We start from the raw sequence: 21,920 nt of genomic DNA, 5'->3' as shown, positions 1-21,920 counted from the left end.
GCCAAGGAAGGAGAAGGAGAAGACGAAGACGGCCAAGGAAGGAGAAGGAGAAGACGGCCAAGGAAGGAGAAGGAGAAGACGGCCAAGGAAGGAGAAGGAGAAGACGGCCAAGGAAGGAGAAGACGGCCAAGGAAGGAGAAGACGGCCAAGGAAGGAGAAGACGGCCAAGGAAGGAGAAGACGGCCAAGGAAGGAGAAGACGGCCAAGGAAGGAGAAGACGGCCAAGGAAGGAGAAGACGGCCAAGGAAGGAGAAGACGGCCAAGGAAGGAGAAGACGGCCAAGGAAGGAGAAGACGGCCAAGGAAGGAGAAGACGGCCAAGGAAGGAGAAGACGGCCAAGGAAGGAGAAGACGGCCAAGGAAGGAGAAGACGGCCAAGGAAGGAGAAGACGGCCAAGGAAGGAGAAGGAGAAGACGACCAAGGAAGGAGAAGGAGAAGACGACCAAGGAAGGAGAAGGAGAAGACGACCAAGGAAGGAGAAGGAGAAGACGACCAAGGAAGGAGAAGGAGAAGACGACCAAGGAAGGAGAAGGAGAAGACGACCAAGGAAGGAGAAGGAGAAGACGACCAAGGAAGGAGAAGGAGAAGACGACCAAGGAAGGAGAAGGAGAAGACGGCCAGGGAAGGATATAGACACCCCGGAGAATATAATGGTGGTAGTTCCAATTTTTTATGTCACTCGTTATTACCGCAAAGGTCTAGGAAATGCAACATTTCAGCAAAAAAAAAAAAAAAAACACATTAAAAGTTAATTTTAGGGGCCAAAAAACACAATAAGTTACCCGATGTTTTGATAAAATATAAAAGCAGAGGTCGCACCGAGAAGATAGATACCCAACATCTTGCTGATAGAGGAAGGAGGGGAGGAAGGAGGAGGAGACTCATGCAGATAGCAGAGGAAGGAAGCAGCAGACAGAAATGACACTTAGTGCTCTGGACTGAGACAAGTACACACTATAGAGGGATATGCTTTGTTCAGATTTCAAGTCTGAGGTTTACAAACACTTTAAGGATAATAAGAGAAAAGCCTCTGCTGAGTGTTAGAAGGTGCTGAGCGCTTCATGTCATCATCCTTACTCATTGCTTGCACAACCCAGGACAAGCAAGCAGCCAGTGAAGTCCAGATTCTTGATCTACACATTGAGACAAGATGAAGGTTATAAAGGAAACGTGTGGATAGTAGGCAGCATATGACACCTCCAAACTGCCTCTGGGACCCCCCCACCCACCCACACCTGTGCCCTGCACCCACACCTGTGCCCTTAAACCACATCACCCACACCTGTGCCCTGCACCCACACCTGTGCTCTCCAGCCACACCTGTGCCCTATGCACCCACAACAGAGCCCTCCACCAACAGACCCAAGCACCCACACCTGTGCCCTCTACCCACAGCAGAACCCCATGCACCCACGCCTGTGCCCTCCACCCACACCAGAACCCCATGCACCCACGCCTGTGCCCTCCACCCACACCAGAACCCCATGCACCCACGCCTGTGCCCTCCACCCACACCAAAACCCCATGCACCCACGCCTGTGCCCTCCACCCACACCAAAACCCCATGCACCCACGCCTGTGCCCTCCACCCACACCAGAACCCCATGCACCCACACCAGAACCCCATGCACCCACGCCTGTGCCCTCCACCCACACCAGAGCCCCATGCACCCACGCCTGTGTCCTCCACCCACATTAGAGCTTGATGCACCCACAACTGTGCACTCCAACCAAACCTGTGCCCTGCACACATCCCACCCACCCCTGTGCCCTCCACGCACAATAGAACCCCATGCCCCCACGCCTGTGACCTCCACCTAACATTAGACCTTGATGCACCCACACCTGTGCCCTGCACGCACCCCACCCATGTGCCCTCCACCCACATCAGAAGCCCATGCACCCACATCTGTGCCCTCCACGCACAACAGAACCCCATGCCCCCCACGCTTGTGACCTCCACCCACATTAGACCTTGATGCACCCACACCAGAGCCCCAAGCACCCACACACACGTGCCCTCTACTCACACCACCCACACCAGAGCCCCATGCAACCAGACTAAGGCTCCGTTCACACTGATGCGATGTGGGGAGCGCACAGGAATCGCTGTTTCCTGCATTACATAGCAATCATGCATCTTTTACATGGGGATGCGGTGCGATTTGAGCCGTACAGAAACATGAATGGGCTCACCGAGCACCGCACAGAATCACATCCGATCCGCACAGGAATGTGTTGAGATTCCCATGCGGGTCACATGCGATTCATCACACGAGTGTAAACCCGGCCTAAACACCCAGAGTGCCCCGGGGGGCCGAGACGGGTTTCTGCAGGCGTCTCAGCGATCAATGCATTGCATTCTGGGTGGTGAAAATCCTCGGAAATAAGTGCAGATTCAGCGAGTTCCGTGATACAGACGAGGCGCTTCGTAGTCTCTCATCATCTCACTGACAGGTTCTCTTTATTCACTAAAAAGAAATGCCACCAGACAAAACCAATACTAGGGTGGGGTCACCGTCAGGCCGTCTCCCCCGGACTTCACCCGGACGAGGAGCCGCGGGACCGGCAAGAGTTTTCCATTCAGCTACAGATTGTAAACGTGATCGTCTTCCAACATTTACAGCCCCCCCCCCCCCAATACTCACCTGAGCCCCCTCTCAATCCAGCAATGCCCACGAGTGCCTCGTCCAGCTGGCTGGAACTCTCCCTCCTGATTGGCTGAGACACGGCAGCTGTGCCATTGGCTCCCAATCAGAAGAGAGGGGGGCGGGGCTGAACCGCAGCTCCGTTTCTGAATGGACACAAACAGCTGCGACTTGGCTCGGGTGGAGGCCACTGGACAGAGAGGTGGGGCCAGGAGCACCAGCAGGGGACCCGAGAAGAGGAGGACCGGGGCTGCTCTGTGCAAATCCATTACAGTGAGGAGGCAAAAACACGAGATCAACCACAGATCCTAATGGGGGTTCTGATTGCCACTTTAAGCTGCTAGCAGGATTCAGAACTTCTTGAAGCTTGTTGGAAGCCTGCTAGCAGCTTGCTTAACCATTTACCCCCTTCCTGCCCAGGCCAATTTTCAGAGCTGTCACACTTTGAATGACAATTACACGGTCATGTGACACTCTACACAAATGACATTTTTGATATACACTGATAAGGCTGCACTGATGGGAACTGATAGGTGGCACTGGTGGGCGACACCAGTGGTGGGCATTGATAGGTTGAACTGATTAGTGGCACTGATATGCACTGGTAGGCGACACTGATTGGCACCACTGGTGGGCATTGATAGGTGGAACTGATATGCACTGGTGGGCGACATCGATTGGCACCATTGATAGGTGGAACCGATTGGTGGCACAGATATGCATTAGTGGGCACAGATGAGGTGGCTGTGGCTCTTCCTCTTTGGGACGGATGTCACAGAAGCCAGTGATTGGCTGACAGCGTGAAGAAAATAAATAAATAAATACTGATCTTCTGTTTACATCATGTGATCAGCTATCATTGGCCGACAGCTGATCACGTGGTAAGGGGGTGGGGGGATCGACTCCTTACTCCTATCTCTGATCAGCCGAGTCTCATTGACTTGGTGATCACAGAGCGCGCCGCGCTGTAGCCGTTATTAGGCGATTGCGTGGATGCGAGGAGGTTAATCACCACGGGGGGGGGGGGGGGGGGGGGGGTATATTTTAAACTTGACGAAATAAATAAAATAACATTTTTTTTTGAAAGAATAAATAAAATTTAAAAAGTTATAAAATTTTGTAAACTCGTTTTTCTCCTTCACCGATAGTTGGCACTAATGGGCACTGTTGGGGCTGCACTGATCAGCTCAGTTGTTCCCACTGAGGAATGTCGCTCATTAGAGCGCCATGATTCTGGACAAAATGACAAAATCACAATTTTTTTGCTTAGAATAAAGATCGCGATTCTCTCACGGCGTAAAATCTTTAACATTATACTTCTTTTTTTTTTTTTTTATTCATTAAATTATTTTTTTTCCAAAAAATTGCATTTGAAAGGCTGCTGTGCAATTACAGTGCGACATAAAATATTGTAACCACCACCATTTTATTCTCTAGGGTCTCTACAAAAAATATATATAGAATGTTTGGGGGTTCCAAGTCATTTTCTAGCAAAAAAAAAAAAAAGATTTTATCTTGAAAACAACAAATGTCAGAAAGGTTTGGTAGTAAACCACTTAAGGACCGCCTCCTGCACTTTTATGTCGGCAGAATGGCACGGCTGGGCAGAAGCATGTATAGGTACATCCTGTGCTAGTACTCAGCCGTGGGTCACGGGCGTGTGCCCGCAGCGCGCGCCCGTGACCTGGTCCGAAGCACCGGGACCCGCGAACCCGACCGCCGCTGGAGTCCCGCGATCGCTCCCCGAAGCTGAAGAACGGGGAGAGCCGCGTGTAAACACACCTTCCCCGTTCCTCACTGTGGCGGCGTCATCGATTGTGTGTTCCCTGATATAGGGGAAACACAATCAATGACGTCACACCTACAGCCACACCCCCCTGCAGTTAGAAACACAGATGAGGTCACACATAATCTCTTCAGCGCCCCCCTAGTGGTTAACTCCCAAACTGCAATTGTACATTTTAAAAAATTTCACATTTTTGTAGCATTCTTTGCTGTGAAAATGACAATGGTCCCAAAAATGTGTCAAAATTGTCCGAAGTGTCCGCCATAATGTCGCAGTCACGAAAAAAATCGCTGATCGCCGCCATTAGTAGTAAAAAATTTTTTTTTATAAAAATGCAATAAAACTATCCCCTATTTTATAAACGCTATAAATTTTACGCAAACCAATCGATAAACGCTTATTGCGATTTTTTTTTACCAAAAATAGGTAGAAGAATACGTATCGGCCTAAACTGAGGAAAAAAAATGTTTTTTTATATATTTTTGGGGATATTTATTATAGCAAAAAGTAAAAAATATTGCATTTTTTTCAAATTTTTGTTTATAGCGCAAAAAATAAAAACCGTAGAGGTGATCAAATACCACCAGAAGAACTCTTTTTTGGGGGAAAAAGGACGCCAATTTTGTGTGGGAGCCACGTCGCACGACTGCGCAATTGTCAGTTAAAGCGACGCAGTGCCGAATCGCAAAAACTGGCCGGGTCCTTTAGCTGCCTTAAGGTCCGGGGCTTTAGTGGTTAAACAATTCTAATTTACAGACAGAAGTTCATTCCTTTGAAGTAAAAGACAAAGTGTTACAATGTTTCACGTCACGGATAGAAAGTTCTGAGAGAGAATTCTCTGCATAGAAGGATCGGGAAATACTTTGTCAGGATCACAACGGGAAAAGAAATGTGAGAACGATTCTTGACGATTAGCGGCAATTTCCTGTTTACACTGCGATTGGCCACAGCTGATCACATGGTAAAGAGCCAACAAGGGATTCTCCACCAACTACCAAGCCATGTTCTGTGAGGGGTTCACATACTTATTCCACTCATTACAATACAAATCCATTTATAACTTTTATGAAATGTGTTTTTCTGGATATTGTTCTTCTCTCACTATTATAATAATCCGACCAATAAAATTATAGAGACCGATCGTTTCCTTTCCTCATGTGTCCTCACAGTGTGAGGGGAGGAGAGCCGGTAACCGGCCCACCAGCACCCATCAGTGCCGCCCCACCAGCAACAACCAACCAGCATCAACTCACCGGGGCCCAGCAGTGCCGCCCCACCAGCGTCACCCCAGCAGTGTCACCTCACCAGGGCCCAGCAGTGCCGCCCCCACCAGCGTCACCTCACCAGGGCCCAGCAGTGCCGCCCCACCAGCGTCACCTCACCAGGGCCCAGCAGTGCCGCCCCACCAGCGTCACCCCAGCAGTGTCACCTCACCAGGGCCCAGCAGTGCCGCCCCCACCAGCGTCACCTCACCAGGGCCCAGCAGCAGTGCCGCCCCACCAGCGTCACCTCACCAGGGCCCAGCAGTGCCGCCCCACCAGCGTCACCTCACCAGGGCCCAGCAGTGCCGCCCCACCAGCGTCACCCCACCAGCGTCACCTCACCAGGGCCCAGCAGAGCAGAAAAATTACTTATTTGCAAAATGTTATAACAGAAACAAATGAACTTTTTTTTCCCCCCAAAACATTTTGGTCTTTTTTTTGTTGTTTATTCAGCAACAAAGAACCCACCCCAGTTGCGATTAAATACCACCAAAAGAAATCTCTATTTTTTTGGGAAAAAAAACGATAAAAATATATGTGTGTACGGTGTTACATGACTGAGTAATTGTCATTCAAAGTGCGAGAGCGCTGAAAGCTGAAAATAAAGAAAATTATTAATTGTTCAGGAATATACTTCAGGATAACTGTAGAGGGCGCTCTACAAATCTCAGAGATGGGGGAGGGATCAGACATGAGAGTCACACATCACTACTAGGTGACCCCGAAATAATAAAGGAAATACATTCATCCCGATGGGTTCCGAGATACTGAATGACAACCAAACCCTTCAAACTCTACTGGTTACCACCAAGGGGAGGCGGGCCTTCTCCAGTGGCCACCAATCCAAGAGAAGGCCCTCCCTCCACAGGCCACCAATCTAAGGGGAGGCGGGCCTTCTCCAGTGGCCACCAATCCAAGAGAAGGCCCTCCCTCCACAGGCCACCAATCCAAGAGAAGGCCCTCCCTCCACAGGCCACCAATCTAAGGGGAGGCGGGCCTTCTCCAGTGGCCACCTATCCAAGAGAAGGCCCTCCCTCCACAGGCCACCAATCCAAGAGAAGGCCCTCCCTCCACAGGCCACCAATCTAAGGGGAGGCGGGCCTTCTCCAGTGGCCACCAATCCAAGAGAAGGCCCTCCCTTCACAGGCCACCAATCCAGGAGAAGGCCCTCCCTCCACAGGCCACCAATCCAAGAGAAGGCCCTCACTCCACAGGCCACCAATCTAAGAGAAGGCCCTCCCTCCACAGGCCACCAATCTAAGGGGAGGCGGGCCTTCTCCAGGGGCCACCAATCAAAGAGAAGGCCCTCCCTCCACAGGCCACCAATCTAAGGGGAAGCGGGCCTTCTCCAGGGGCCACCAATCAAAGAGAAGGCCCTCCCTCCACAGGCCACCAATCTAAGGGGAGGCGGGCCTTCTCCAGGGGCCACCAATCAAAGAGAAGGCCCTCCCTCCACAGGCCACCAATCCAAGAGAAGGCCCTCCCTCCACAGGCCACCAATCTAGGGGGAGGCGGGCCTTCTCCAGTGGCCACCAATCCAAGAGAAGACCCTCCCTCCACAGGCCACCAATCTAAGGGGAGGCGGGCCTTCTCCAGGGGCCACCAATCAAAGAGAAGGCCCTCCCTCCACAGGCCACCAATCCAAGAGAAGGCCCTCCCTCCACAGGCCACCAATCTAAGGGGAGGCGGGCCTTCTCCAGTGGCCACCAATCCAAGAGAAGGCCCTCCCTCCACAGGCCACCAATCCAAGAGAAGGCCCTCCCTCCACAGGCCACCAATCTAAGGGGAGGCGGGCCTTCTCCAGTGGCCACCAATCCAAGAGAAGGACCTCCCTCCACAGGCCACCAATCCAAGAGAAGGCCCTCCCTCCACAGGCCACCAATCTAAGGGGAGGCGGGCCTTCTCCAGTGGGCATCAATCTAATAGGGGGCCTCTCTCAACCTAAGGCGAAGGGGGCTCCCTCCACTGGCCTCCAATCTAAGAGGGGAAAAGCCTATCTCCACTGGTTATGAAAAGCCCCCCCCCCCCTCCCCCAACAGATCTTGGGTATTGTACTTCTCCACTGACCACCAATCAAAGAAAGGCTACTCTGAGATAGCCACCAGAGGATTCCTCAACACAAATCTTTAGCACAGTGTTTCTTTAATTGTCATAAATCTAAGGAGGAGGCCACCAATCTAGGGGGAGACCTCTCCACCACCCACCAATCTTGGGGGAGACCACTCCTCCGGCCATCGATCTAGGTGGGGGGGGGGCACCTCTCCACCATTCATCCTTCCTCTCCTGTTTTTTTACACATCTGTCCCCCTCCACGTCCGTCTGTCTTCTCACCTGTCCCCCTCCACGTCCGTCCTTCAGATCTTCTGTTCATCTTCCCCTCTGTCTGTCTCTGTCCCCTCCTCTGTCCACGTCCTTACGTCCGTCCCCTCCTGCGTCCACGTCCTTACGTCCGTCCCCTCCTGCGTCCACGTCCTTACGTCCGTCCCCTCCTCCGTCCACACGTCCGTCCCCTCCTCCGTCCACACGTCCGTCCCCTCCTCCGTCCACACGTCCGTCCCCTCCTCTACGTCCTTACGTCCGTCCCCTCCTCTGTCCACGTCCTTACGTCCGTCCCCTCCTCTGTCCACGTCCTTACGTCCGTCCCCTCCTGCGTCCACGTCCTTACGTCCGTCCCCTCCTCTGTCCACGTCCTTACGTCTGTCCCCTCCTCTGTCCACGTCCTTACGTCCGTCCCCTCCTGCGTCCACGTCCTTACGTCCGTCCCCTCCTGCGTCCACGTCCACACGTCCGTCCCCTCCTCCGTCCACACGTCCGTCCCCTCCTCTACGTCCTTACGTCCGTCCCCTCCTCTGTCCACGTCCTTACGTCCGTCCCCTCCTGCGTCCACGTCCTTACGTCCGTCCCCTCCTCTACGTCCTTACGTCCGTCCCCTCCTCCGTCCACGTCCTTACGTCCGTCCCCTCCTGCGTCCACGTCCTTACGTCCGTCCCCTCCTCTACGTCCTTACGTCTGTCCCCTCCTCCGTCCACGTCCTTACGTCCGTCCCCTCCTCCGTCCACACGTCCGTCCCCTCCTCCGTCCACACGTCCGTCCCCTCCTCCGTCCACACGTCCGTCCCCTCCTCCGTCCACGTCCTTACGTCCGTCCCCTCCTCCGTCCACGTCCTTACGTCCGTCCCCTCCTCCGTCCACGCCCGTCCCCTCCTGCGTCCACGTCCTTACGCCCGTCCCCTCCTGCGTCCACGTCCTTACGCCCGTCCCCTCCTGCGTCCACGTCCTTACACCCGTCCCCTCCTGCATCCACGTCCTTACGCCCGTCCCCTCTGCCGTCCACTTCCTTTTCATCCTCCGTCCCATCCTCCGTCCACGTCCTTATGTCCGTCCCATCCTCCGTCCACGTCCTTACGTCCGTCCCCTCTTCCGTCCACATCCATCCTCTCCTCTGTGTCTATATATGCCTGTGTGTCCATCTGTCTCTTTGTCCTCGATATCTATCCATACATGTCTGTCTATCCATCCTCTCCTCTGTCCTCCATTCTCTCCTCTGTCTGTCTGTCCTCCATCCTCTCCTCTGTCTGTCTGTCTGTCCTCCATCCTCTCCTCTGTCTGTCTGTCTGTCCTCCATCCTCTCCTCTGTCTGTCTGTCTGTCCTCCATCCTCTCCTCTGTCTGTCCTCCATCCTCTCCTCTGTCTGTCCTCCATCCTCTCCTCTGTCTGTCCTCCATCCCCTCCTCTGTCTGTCCTCCATCCTCTCCTCTGTCTGTCCTCCATCCTCTCCTCTGTCTGTCCTCCATCCTCTCCTCTGTCTGTCCTCCATCCTCTCCTCTGTCTGTCCTCCATCCTCTCCTCTGTCTGTCCTCCATCCTCTCCTCTGTCTGTCCTCCATCCTCTCCTCTGTCTGTCCTCCATCCTCTCCTCTGTCTGTCCTCCATCCTCTCCTCTGTCCTCCATCCTCTCCTCTGTCCTCCATCCTCTCCTCTGTCCTCCATCCTCTCCTCTGTCCTCCATCCTCTCCTCTGTCCTCCATCCTCTCCTCTGTCCTCCATCCTCTCCTCTGTCCTCCATCCTCTCCTCTGTCCTCCATCCTCTCCTCTGTCTCTGCACACATCTGTCTGTCCTCCATTATCTCCTCTGTCCTCCATCCTCTCCTCTGTCTGTCCTCCATCCTCTCCTCTGTCCTCCATCCTCTCCTCTGTCCTCCATCCTCTCCTCTGTCCTCCATCCTCTCCTCTGTCTGTCTGTCTGTCTGTCTGTCTGTCCTCCATCCTCTCCTCTGTCCTCCGCACACATCTGTCTGTCTGTCCTCCATCCTCTCCTCTGTCCTCTCCTCCTGTCCTCCATCCTCTCCTCTGTCCTCCATCCTCTCCTCTGTCCTCCATCCTCTCCTCTGTCCTCCATTCTCTCCTCTGTCTGTCTGTCCTCCATCCTCTCCTCTGTCTGTCTGTCCTCCATCCTCTCCTCTGTCTGTCTGTCCTCCATCCTCTCCTCTGTCCTCCATCCTCTCCTCTGTCCTCCATCCTCTCCTCTGTCTTCCATCCTCTCCTCTGTCTGTCTGTCCTCCATCCTCTCCTCTGTCCTCCATCCTCTCCTCTGTCCTCCATCCTCTCCTCTGTCCTCCATCCTCTCCTCTGTCCTCCATCCTCTCCTCTGTCCTCCATCCTCTCCTCTGTCCTCCGCACACATCTGTCTGTCCTCCATCCTCTCCTCCTGTCCTCCATCCTCTCCTCTGTCCTCTCCTCTGTCCTCCATCCTCTCCTCTGTCTGTCTGTCCTCCATCCTCTCCTCTGTCCTCCATCCTCTCCTCTGTCTGTCCTCCATCCTCTCCTCTGTCTGTCCTCCATCCTCTCCTCTGTCTGTCCTCCATCCTCTCCTCTGTCTGTCCTCCATCCTCTCCTCTGTCTGTCCTCCATCCTCTCCTCTGTCTGTCCTCCATCCTCTCCTCTGTCTGTCCTCCATCCTCTCCTCTGTCTGTCCTCCATCCTCTCCTCTGTCCTCCATCCTCTCCTCTGTCCTCCATCCTCTCCTCTGTCCTCCATCCTCTCCTCTGTCCTCCATCCTCTCCTCTGTCTCTGCACACATCTGTCTGTCCTCCATCCTCTCCTCTGTCTCTGCACACATCTGTCTGTCCTCCATCCTCTCCTCTGTCCTCCATCCTCTCCTCTGTCTGTCTGTCCTCCATCCTCTCCTCTGTCCTCCATCCTCTCCTCTGTCCTCCATCCTCTCCTCTGTCCTCTATCCTCTCCTCTGTCCTCTATCCTCTCCTCTGTCCTCCATCCTCTCCTCTGTCCTCTCCTCTGTCCTCCATCCTCTCCTCTGTCCTCCATCCTCTCCTCTGTCCTCCATCCTCTCCTCTGTCCTCCATCCTCTCCTCTGTCCTCCATCCTCTCCTCTGTCCTCCATCCTCTCCTCTGTCCTCCATCCTCTCCTCTGTCCTCCATCCTCTCCTCTGTCCTCCATCCTCTGTCCTCCATCCTCTCCTCTGTCCTCTCCTCTGTCCTCCATCCTCTCCTCTGTCCTCCATCCTCTCCTCCATCCTCTCCTCCATCCTCTCCTCTGTCCTCCATCCTCTCCTCTGTCCTCCATCCTCTCCTCTGTCCTCCATCCTCTCCTCTGTCCTCCATCCTCTCCTCTGTCCTCCATCCTCTCCTCTGTCCTCCATCCTCTCCTCTGTCCTCCATCCTCTGTCCTCCATCCTCTCCTCTGTCCTCCATCCTCTCCTCTGTCCTCCATTCTCTCCTCTGTCTGTCTGTCCTCCATCCTCTCCTCTCCTCTGTCCTCCATCCTCTCCTCTGTCCTCCATCCTCTCCTCTGTCCTCCATCCTCTCCTCTGTCCTCCATCCTCTCCTCTGTCCTCTCCTCTGTCCTCCATCCTCTCCTCTGTCCTCTCCTCTGTCCTCCATCCTCTCCTCTGTCCTCTCCTCTGTCCTCCATCCTCTCCTCTGTCCTCCATCCTCTGTCCTCCATCCTCTCCTCTGTCCTCCATCCTCTGTCTCTGCACACACCTGTCTGTCCTCTATGATCCCCTCCCCCTCCTCGGTGTCCCCGCACCCCCCGGTACCTCCACCCATCCCCCTCACTCACCCGGTCCTCCTCTCCTCCGCCTCGCTCCGCTCACAGGAACAATAATAACACCACACACGGCGGATGTGACGTCACGTCACTCTCCCTACCGGAGCGCTCCGCGGCTTCCTCTCGCCCGAAATGCAGCGCGACAGACAGAGGGGCGGAGCCAGGCGAGGGGCGCGGCTGCCAGACAATGCTGATAGGTGGAGAGAAAAAAAAGCCGCAGTTCCGCAAGTGACTCCAGGAGGCCTTCCTCGTCACGTGACTGCCAGGACGCGCACTAGAGTGGAAGGAGACCCATCAATCATGGCGGAGGAAGTGTCACCCCCTCACGGGCGCCATCTTTGTGAAGACCTTCATTCATTCTACTGTTCATTTACTCACAAAACCCGTCCTGATCTAATGACTGACGAGCTGCAATGTATCATGTGTTTGGTTTTGGGTTTAATATATACAATTTAAATAGATATGATACTATTATTATTTCAACACCTTCAGTTATAATAAACTCATGAAAAACAAAGGAACCCGCTCCTGTTTCCCCCATAATCCCTTCCATGTGCCAAGAAAACCCTCCAATCGCAGCCTTGACTCTGACCCGACTCTGGTGGGACCCCGTAGTTTAGACATCCAAAAATTTAGCTTGGCTCATCAGAGGCCTATAAATGTTCCCATCACTTCCACATTCCACCTCCAGGAATACAACAGAGGACAGCGGACGTGTCTAGGTCAGGAGAGGACAGAGGGAAGTGTCTAGAAAAGGACAGACGGACATGTCTAGGAGAGGACAGACGGACGTGTCCAGGAGAGGACAGACGGACGTGTCCAGGAGAGGACAGACGGACGTGTCTAGGAGAGGACAGACGGACGTGTCTAGGAGAGGACAGACGGACGTGTCTAGGAGAGGACAGACAGACGTGTCCAGGAGAGGACAGAGGGACGTGTCCAGGAGAGGACAGACGGACGTGTCCAGGAGAGGACAGAGGGACGTGTCCAGGAGAGGACAGATGGACGTGTCCAGGAGAGGACAGACGGACGTGTCCAGGAGAGGACAGACAAACATGTCCAGGAGAGGACAGACGGACGTGTCCAGGAGAGGACAGGGGGACGTGTCCAGGAGAGGACAGACGGACGTGTCCAGGAGAGGACAGACAGACGTGTCTAGGAGAGGACAGACGGACGTGTCCAGGAGAGGACAGGGGGACGTGTCCAGGAGAGGACAGACGGACGTGTCCAGGAGAGGACAGACAGACGTGTCTAGGAGAGGACAGAGGGACGTGTCCAGGAGAGGACAGAGGGACGTGTCCAGGAGAGGACAGACGGACGTGTCCAGGAGAGGACAGACGGACGTGTCCAGGAGAGGACAGAGGGACGTGTCCAGGAGAGGACAGACGGACGTGTCCAGGAGAGGACAGAGGGACGTGTCTAGGAGAGGACAGACGGACGTGTCTAGAAAAGGACAGACGGACATGTCCAGGAGAGGACAGAGGGACGTGTCCAGGAGAGGACAGACGGACGTGTCCAGGAGAGGACAGACAAACATGTCCAGGAGAGGACAGACGGACGTGTCCAGGAGAGGACAGGGGGACGTGTCCAGGAGAGGACAGACGGACGTGTCCAGGAGAGGACAGACAGACGTGTCTAGGAGAGGACAGAGGGACGTGTCCAGGAGAGGACAGACGGACGTGTCCAGGAGAGGACAGACGGACGTGTCCAGGAGAGGACAGAGAGACGTGTCCAGGAGAGGACAGATGGACGTGTCCAGGAGAGGACAGACGGACGTGTCCAGGAGAGGACAGACAAACATGTCCAGGAGAGGACAGACGGACGTGTCCAGGAGAGGACAGAGGGACGTGTCCAGGAGAGGACAGAGGGACGTGTCCAGGAGAGGACAGAGGGACGTGTCCAGGAGAGGACAGAGGGACGTGTCCAGGAGAGGACAGACGGACGTGTCTAGGAGAGGACAGACAGACGTGTCCAGGAGAGGACAGAGGGACGTGTCCAGGAGAGGACAGACGGACGTGTCCAGGAGAGGACAGAGGGACGTGTCCAGGAGAGGACAGATGGACGTGTCCAGGAGAGGACAGACGGACGTGTCCAGGAGAGGACAGACAAACATGTCCAGGAGAGGACAGACGGACGTGTCCAGGAGAGGACAGAGGGACGTGTCCAGGAGAGGACAGACGGACGTGTCCAGGAGAGGACAGACAGACGTGTCTAGGAGAGGACAGAGGGACGTGTCCAGGAGAGGACAGACGGACGTGTCCAGGAGAGGACAGACGGACGTGTCCAGGAGAGGACAGAGAGACGTGTCCAGGAGAGGACAGATGGACGTGTCCAGGAGAGGACAGACGGACGTGTCCAGGAGAGGACAGACAAACATGTCCAGGAGAGGACAGACGGACGTGTCCAGGAGAGGACAGGGGGACGTGTCCAGGAGAGGACAGACGGACGTGTCCAGGAGAGGACAGACAGACGTGTCTAGGAGAGGACAGAGGGATGTGTCCAGGAGAGGACAGAGGGACGTGTCCAGGAGAGGACAGAGGGACGTGTCCAGGAGAGGACAGACGGACGTGTCCAGGAGAGGACAGAGGGACGTGTCCAGGAGAGGACAGACGGACGTGTCCAGGAGAGGACAGACGGACGTGTCCAGGAGAGGACAGAGGGACGTGTCTAGGAGAGGACAGACGGACGTGTCTAGGAGAGGACAGAGGGACGTGTCCAGGAGAGGACAGACGGACGTGTCCAGGAGAGGACAGAGGGAGGTGTCCAGGAGAGGACAGACAGACGTGTCCAGGAGAGGACAGACGGACGTGTCCAGGAAAGGACAGACAGACGTGTCCAGGAGAGGACAGACGGACGTGTCCAGGAGAGGACAGACGGACTTGTCCAGGAGAGGACAGACGGACGTGTCCAGGAGAGGACAGACGGACGTGTCCAGGAGAGGACAGAGGGACGTGTCCAGGAGAGGACAGACGGACGTGTCCAGGAGAGGACAGACGAACGTGTCCAGGAGAGGACAGAGGGACGTGTCCAGGAGAGGACAGAGGGACGTGTCCAGGAGAGGACAGACGGACGTGTGTAGGAGAGGACAGACGGACGTGTCCAGGAGAGGACAGACGGGCGTGTTCAGAGAGGACAGACGGACGTGTCCAGGAGAGGACAGAGGGACGTGTCCAGGAGAGGACAGACGGACGTGTCCAGGAGAGGACAGACGAACGTGTCCAGGAGAGGACAGACGGACGTGTCCAGGAGAGGACAGACGGACGTGTCCAGGAGAGGACAGACGGACGTGTCCAGGAGAGGACAGACGGACGTGTCCAGGAAAGGACAGACGGACGTGTCCAGGAGAGGACAGACGGGCGTGTCCAGGAGAGGACAGACGGACGTGTCCAGGAAAGGACAGACGGACGTGTCCAGGAGAGGACAGACGGACGTGTCCAGGAGAGGACAGACGGACGTGTCCAGGAGAGGACAGACGGACGTGTCCAGGAAAGGACAGACGGACGTGTCCAGGAGAGGACAGACGGACGTGTCCAGGAGAGGACAGACGGACGTGTCCAGGAGAGGACAGACGGACGTGTCCAGGAGAGGACAAACGGACGTGTCCAGGAGAGGACAGACGGACGTGTCCAGGAGAGGACAGAGGGACGTGTCCAGGAGAGGACAGACGGACGTGTGTAGGAGAGGACAGACGGACGTGTCCAGGAGAGGACAGACGGGCGTGTTCAGAGAGGACAGACGGACATGTCCAGGAGAGGACAGAGGGACGTGTCCAGGAGAGGACAGACGGACGTGTCCAGGAGAGGACAGACGAACGTGTCCAGGAGAGGACAGACGGACGTGTCCAGGAGAGGACAGACGGACGTGTCCAGGAGAGGACAGACGGACGTGTCCAGGAAAGGACAGACGGACGTGTCCAGGAAAGGACAGACGGACGTGTCCAGGAGAGGACAAACGGACGTGTCCAGGAGAGGACAGACGGACGTGTCCAGGAAAGGACAGACGGACGTGTCCAGGAGAGGACAGACGGACGTGTCCAGGAGAGGACAGACGGACGTGTCCAGGAAAGGACAGACGGACGTGTCCAGGAGAGGACAGACGGACGTGTCCAGGAGAGGACAGACGGACGTGTCCAGGAGAGGACAGACGGACGTGTCCAGGAGAGGACAAACGGACGTGTCCAGGAGAGGACAGACGGACGTGTCCAGGAGAGGACAGAGGGACGTGTCCAGGAGAGGACAGACGGACGTGTGTAGGAGAGGACAGACGGACGTGTCCAGGAGAGGACAGACGGGCGTGTTCAGAGAGGACAGACGGACATGTCCAGGAGAGGACAGAGGGACGTGTCCAGGAGAGGACAGACGGACGTGTCCAGGAGAGGACAGACGAACGTGTCCAGGAGAGGACAGACGGACGTGTCCAGGAGAGGACAGACGGACGTGTCCAGGAGAGGACAGACGGACGTGTCCAGGAAAGGACAGACGGACGTGTCCAGGAAAGGACAGACGGACGTGTCCAGGAGAGGACAAACGGACGTGTCCAGGAGAGGACAGACGGACGTGTCCAGGAAAGGACAGACGGACGTGTCCAGGAGAGGACAGACGGACGTGTCCAGGAGAGGACAGACGGACGTGTCCAGGAAAGGACAGACGGACGTGTCCAGGAGAGGACAGACGGACGTGTCCAGGAGAGGACAGACGGACGTGTCCAGGAAAGGACAGACGGACGTGTCCAGGAGAGGACGTTGTAACAGTCACCACCGTTTACGACTTTCCATCACATCCAAGACAGCTTATCGACACTCCAACCAACAGGACCCGATCCATCCCCTTTCCCCAGAATCAAGACAAGACACGCAGCTCTGTACTTGTTCCAAAATGAAGACAACTTTAATGGTTCACTCTCAGATTTTATACAGTTTTCAAGGCACATGAACAATCAAACTCTCCACCCACACCCTGGGGGGCTTCAATACACCTTCAGATGGCTAATTGCTAAACATTCTAGACATCTCGACGCCGGGCTATAATTATCATGACCTCATCACTGCACATTCCTTCATTAACAGAACTCAAACAAAACACCATCACACAATGATCTCTTCTCAATCCACATCCCTAGACAGACGTTCTGTCTCCGCATACAGCTTGGCAAGTTCCATTCCACATTCCTAGACAGACGTTCTGTCTCCGCATACAGCTTGGCAGGTTCCATTCCACATCCCTAGACAGACGTTCTGTCTCCGCATACAGCTTGGCAAGTTCCATTCCACATCCCTAGACAGACGTTCTGTCTCCGCATACAGCTTGGCAGGTTCCATTCCACATCCCTAGACAGACGTTCTGTCTCCGCATACAGCTTGGCAAGTTTCATTCCACATCCCTAGACAGACGTTCTGTCTCCGCATACAGCTTGACAAGTTCCATTCCACATCCCTAGACAGATGTTCTGTCTCCGCATACAGCTTGGCAAGTTCCATTACACATCTTATATCAATATAATTCACACAAAGCAGCATCACACAATGAGAGGTCTTTGAGAAGCAGACTCAATTAGCATGTCACTAGTCAGGGCTAATCATAGAAATGAGTCACTATTGACTGGTTGGGTCACAATTAACCAACAACAATATCTCAAGATCCTGCAATATGAACTATCAGTGATGTCCCCTGTCCTGTAATTTAGGATATAATTTCTCAGTCACCCTATGGCCCTATCGGACATAAGGTGACCCTAGACATAAGACTCCTTGGTGACGCCGGTACAGGAGTACCCCTCATCCTTACAAAGTCTCTGTTTGTCCCGGGTCATTCCGTTACATCTCTCCCCTTTCGGTGGGAGACTGACACAGGAGGAGACCCCAAACGGGGACCGGCCTGCCGCTGGGGAGAGGCCTGGACTGGCCCTTCTCCCTGGAGTCCTTTCAGCCGCTGGAGAGAAGACAGGGTGACTGGGTTCAGTCCATCATGTTGTTGGGGATCTGGGCCAACTGGCCCCCATCCCTGGGGTATACCAGTGGAGACTGAAGTCCCATCCACTGGTGGTAGAAAATCCACCGATGCTTGCAAAGCAAAGCCGACATCCTCCTGTCTCGGTGACGTACCATTTTCTGGGGTTGTGTCAGTGGAGACTGAAGTCCCATCCACTGCCCCAAGAACTCCCTCTTCCGTTAGTTGAGAGCAGAGGCTTGTGACACTCTGCTCTGTTGCCAGTGATTCAGCTGGGAGTAAACGCTTTACCACCACAGCTTGTTGCTGGGGAGAGGGGCCAATTGCCCCGGCTCCCTGGAACTCCACTTTCATGGAGACTGGCATCTGTACCTCTCCCCTCTCTTCAGTTGGTGATGCTGTGACTTCTGCTGCTGCAGCACCTCTTTGCTGTAGCCAAGTGGCATCCACAGCCGCTATAACCCGGTCTATGATCTCCGGTGGAGGATTAGGTCCATACTGTGCCAGTCCACGTCTAACAGCCCGATCAAAAAACTCTTCATCGGGTGTCCTGTCTGTTATGCTGGGCCTCTCAGCTCTATCCATTTGGACAAGTTCTGCAATTATGTCCCTTCTCTTATGATTGCAGGCCGATCTGCCCCGGCTCTCCAGTAAGTCCTTGAGGGAAGAGAGCTTCAGCCGTTCATACAGCGTCTCCATTGTCCTGTGTCCTTGTAGCCGTCCTTCTGCCGATGGAAACATCCCACTTCTGACACCACTTGTAACGGTCACCACCGTTTACGACCTTCCATCACATCCAAGACAAGACAGCTTATCGACACTCCAACCAACAGGATCCGATCCATCCCATTTCCCCAGAATCAAGACGAGACACGCAGCTCTGTACTTGTTCCAAAACCAACAACTTGCAATATCTCAAGATCCTGCAATATGAACAATCAGTGATGTCCCCTGTCCTGTAATTTAGGATATAATTTCTCAGTCACCCTATGGCCCTATCGGACATAAGGTGACCCTAGACATAAGACTCCTTGGTGACGCCGTACAGGAGTACCCCTCATCCTTACAAAGTCTCTGTTTGTCCCGGGTCATTCCATTACAGATGTGTCTAGGAGAGGACAGAGGGAAGTGTCCAGGAGAGGACAGACGGACGTGTCCAGGAAAGGATAGACGGACATGTCCAGGAAAGGACAGACGGACGTGTCCAGGAGAGGACAGACGGACGTGTTCAGGAGAGGACAGACGGACGTGTCTAGGAGAGGACAGACGGACGTGTCCAGGAGAGGACAGACGGACGTGTTCAGGAGAGGACAGCCGGACGTGTTCAGGAGAGGACAGAGAGACGTGTTCAGGAGAGGACAGAGGGACGTGTTCAGGAGAGGACAGAGGGACGTGTTCAGGAGAGGACAGACGGACGTGTCTAGGAGAGGACAGACGGACGTGTCCAGGAGAGGACAGACAGACGTGTCCAGGAGAGGACAGACGGACGTGTTCAGGAGAGGACAGCCGGACGTGTTCAGGAGAGGACAGAGGGACGTGTTCAGGAGAGGACAGAGGGACGTGTTCAGGAGAGGACAGACGGACGTGTCCAGGAAAGGACAGATGGACGTGTTCAGGAGAGGACAGACAGACGTGTTCAGGAGAGAACAGACGGATGTGTCCAGGAAAGGACAGATGGACGTGTTCAGGAGAGGACAGAGGGACATGTTCAGGAGAGGACAGAGGGACGTGTTCAGGAGAGGACAGAGGGACGTGTCCAAGAGAGGACAGACGGACGTGTCTAGAAGAGGACAGAGGGACGTGTCTAGGAGAGGACAGAGGCAAGGGTCTAGGAGAGGACAGAGGCAAGGGTCTAGGAGAGGACAGAGGGACGTGTTCAGGAGAGGACAGAGGGACGTGTCCAGGAGAGGACAGACGGACGTGTTCAGGAGAGGACAGACGGACGTGTTCAGGAGAGGACAGACGGAAGACCTCCGCAATGTCTCCTGGGAACAATGACAAAAGCTCCCAGGAGACATTGCGGCATCGAGGAAGTGACGGAAGACCCGCACACTACCTGATGAATCCATATACAGGAAGTGACGGAATACCCGCTGTGACGGTATCGGTATGATATCCCCGTCAAGCATTCCCTCCTCTCCATACAAGAACATCACAGAAGCATCCATACATGAGGCAAGGCTTAAGGCTGGAACAACACAGACTTTAATGGTTTTTCTTCTCAGCTTTTTATACAGTCCAAGACATTGAAGCAACAATGAAATCTCCACCCACCCCAATCACACACTAAGGCTAATTACTAAAACATTCTAGACAGGTCGGCACCGACCGACAATTATCATGTCTAATCACTGCACATTCCTTAAACAACAAACCACCTTCACACACTGAGTTTCCTAAGCAGACGTTTCGTCTGTATCCAGTTTGACACCTATTAACACCTCTGAGAATCACTAGGTTTTTAGACAGGGTTATCACACAATTAAAGGCCTTTCAAAAGCTAGCCTTATTTAACATATGAACAGTCTTTACAGAGAGAGATGAATCACACATGAAACACCTGTTACCTGTAACCCACAGCATTAAGTTAGCAGGGAGAGCATTAGACTGAAGCATATAGGCAATTGCATCACAATGGCCCCCCTTTTTCTCCCTGCTACGGCAAACCTGGTTGGACCTTCCCTGGTCCAGTAGGGTTGACGGGTTCAGAGCTTTTAGTCCGAGGTTAACTCTGTTTGGCGTAACTGACCTCCCTTGGCAACTGCTCCCGACTCAGGTATGTCACCGGGTCGTCAGATCACACGCCGGTCAGTCCCCAAGTCTTTGTGTGATCTGCAGAGTCACCAGAAGTCAGTGTGAAGACGGCGAATGGGTCTGTGCGCCGCCGTCTAGGTGTCCCGCTATGGGAGGGGGCAGGTTATGGCTCTGAAGTGACAGTCACAGGAGATTCATAAAAAGAAAAAGTTATATTTGTTGAAATGCTGTAGCACCGGTGCTCAGAGTTGGGGGGGGGGGGGGGATATCAGGGCCCCATAGGGTCAGCCACCCTCTGCTCCCTCCGCAGCCGCCAGTTCTCCTCTTTGAGCTTCTCCAGCTCCATCTCCAGTTCATGGAGCCTGGGTGGGTCAGCCTGCTGTGACCTCAGGTGGTTGTTCTCCTCCTCCATGCGGCTTATGCACTCCTCCAGCTCTATGTACTCACGGATCAGATCCTGCTTGCTCATGTCCTGCAGGCTTTCCACGTGGTCCTTCATCATCAGGAACTGGGTGGTGGTGTAAGGGGCCACCGGTGGGCCCTTGGCGAACATCTCGGCCCGCATCTGGGGCGCCCGCTGCGATTCTATCTCCTCCAGTCGCTTCTTCTCCTCCCAGGTCCGCTGGTTATATGACTTCCAGGACCTCTTCTTCTTGGAGGGTAGCTGGCGGTGCCTCTTTCTGCCCAGCTCCCTCCAAGGCCCCTCCGGCTCATGGCTGTCGCCCATGACCAGCTGACAATGGTGTTCCCTGTTGTCCGTAATAACAGATTGTACCATGAGGGCTTCGTAAGGGGTGCCCAATGGTTCTTCCTGACCCAGCTCCTGGGGATCCCAAGCCGAGTCTACACAATGGGCTGCTGCTGGTGGGCGGTACCCAGGTTGAGACCAATTTGACCTGGTGTTGTCATTCAGGGGGCAATTCTGCTTGAAGTGACCCAACTGTTTGCACCGGAAGCAGCGTTGTTCGTTGTCCTCCTGGCGTGGATAGCGAGGGCTCGATGTCATCGGTCTGTTAGGCGGTTGGTATCTAGCGGCTGGTGGGTGTGAGGGCGCCGTTGGTCGTGGAGGTTGTACCCGTGGTGTGACCTGGTTTGTCTTGCGAGTATCCGCATATTCATCCGCCAACTTCGCGGCCTCTGGTAGAGTCATGGGCCTGCGATCTCTCACCCAATCTTTGACGTCCGTCTGGATGTGATTGTAAAATTGCTCCAGGAGCATTAGTTGCAAAATGTCCTCTGCGGTGGTGGCCTGGCTGCTGTTAACCCAGTTAGAGGCCGACAGGGACAACTGGCATGCCCATTCCGCGTAAGAGTCTTTCGTGGTTTTGCGTGAGTCCCTGAACTTCTGTCGGTGGGACTCTGGGGTTACTGCATAACGAGCCAGGAGCGCTTCTTTAACCCGGGCGTAGCTATGGATATCCTGATCTGGCACGGTCCGGAAAGCATCAGAAGCTTTG

At 54.7% G+C, this 21,920-nt stretch overlaps 1 protein-coding gene across 2 annotated transcripts in view; it reads right to left on the bottom strand.

Moving 5' to 3' along the window:
- LOC120946600 (myeloid leukemia factor 2-like) overlaps positions 1-11,927 on the bottom strand; it is a 54,654-nt gene extending 42,727 nt beyond the window's left edge. The window contains exons 1-2 of one of the 2 annotated variants that reach the window (XM_040361155.1): positions 11,777-11,927; positions 1,078-1,133 (exon numbers count right to left, since the gene is read on the bottom strand). The gene's annotated coding sequence lies outside the window, so the exon portion shown is untranslated. The remainder of the gene's footprint in view (positions 1-1,077; positions 1,134-11,776) is intronic. The other variant, XM_040361154.1, reaches the window with a different exon arrangement.
- Positions 11,928-21,920: the final 9,993 nt, after the last annotated feature.

The sequence above is a fragment of the Rana temporaria genome, chromosome 8, assembly GCF_905171775.1.
Source record: "Rana temporaria chromosome 8, aRanTem1.1, whole genome shotgun sequence".
NCBI lineage: Eukaryota > Metazoa > Chordata > Amphibia > Anura > Ranidae > Rana > Rana temporaria.
Note: the sequence above shows the minus strand (reverse complement) of the source record. Positions and strands in the feature narration are given on the sequence as shown.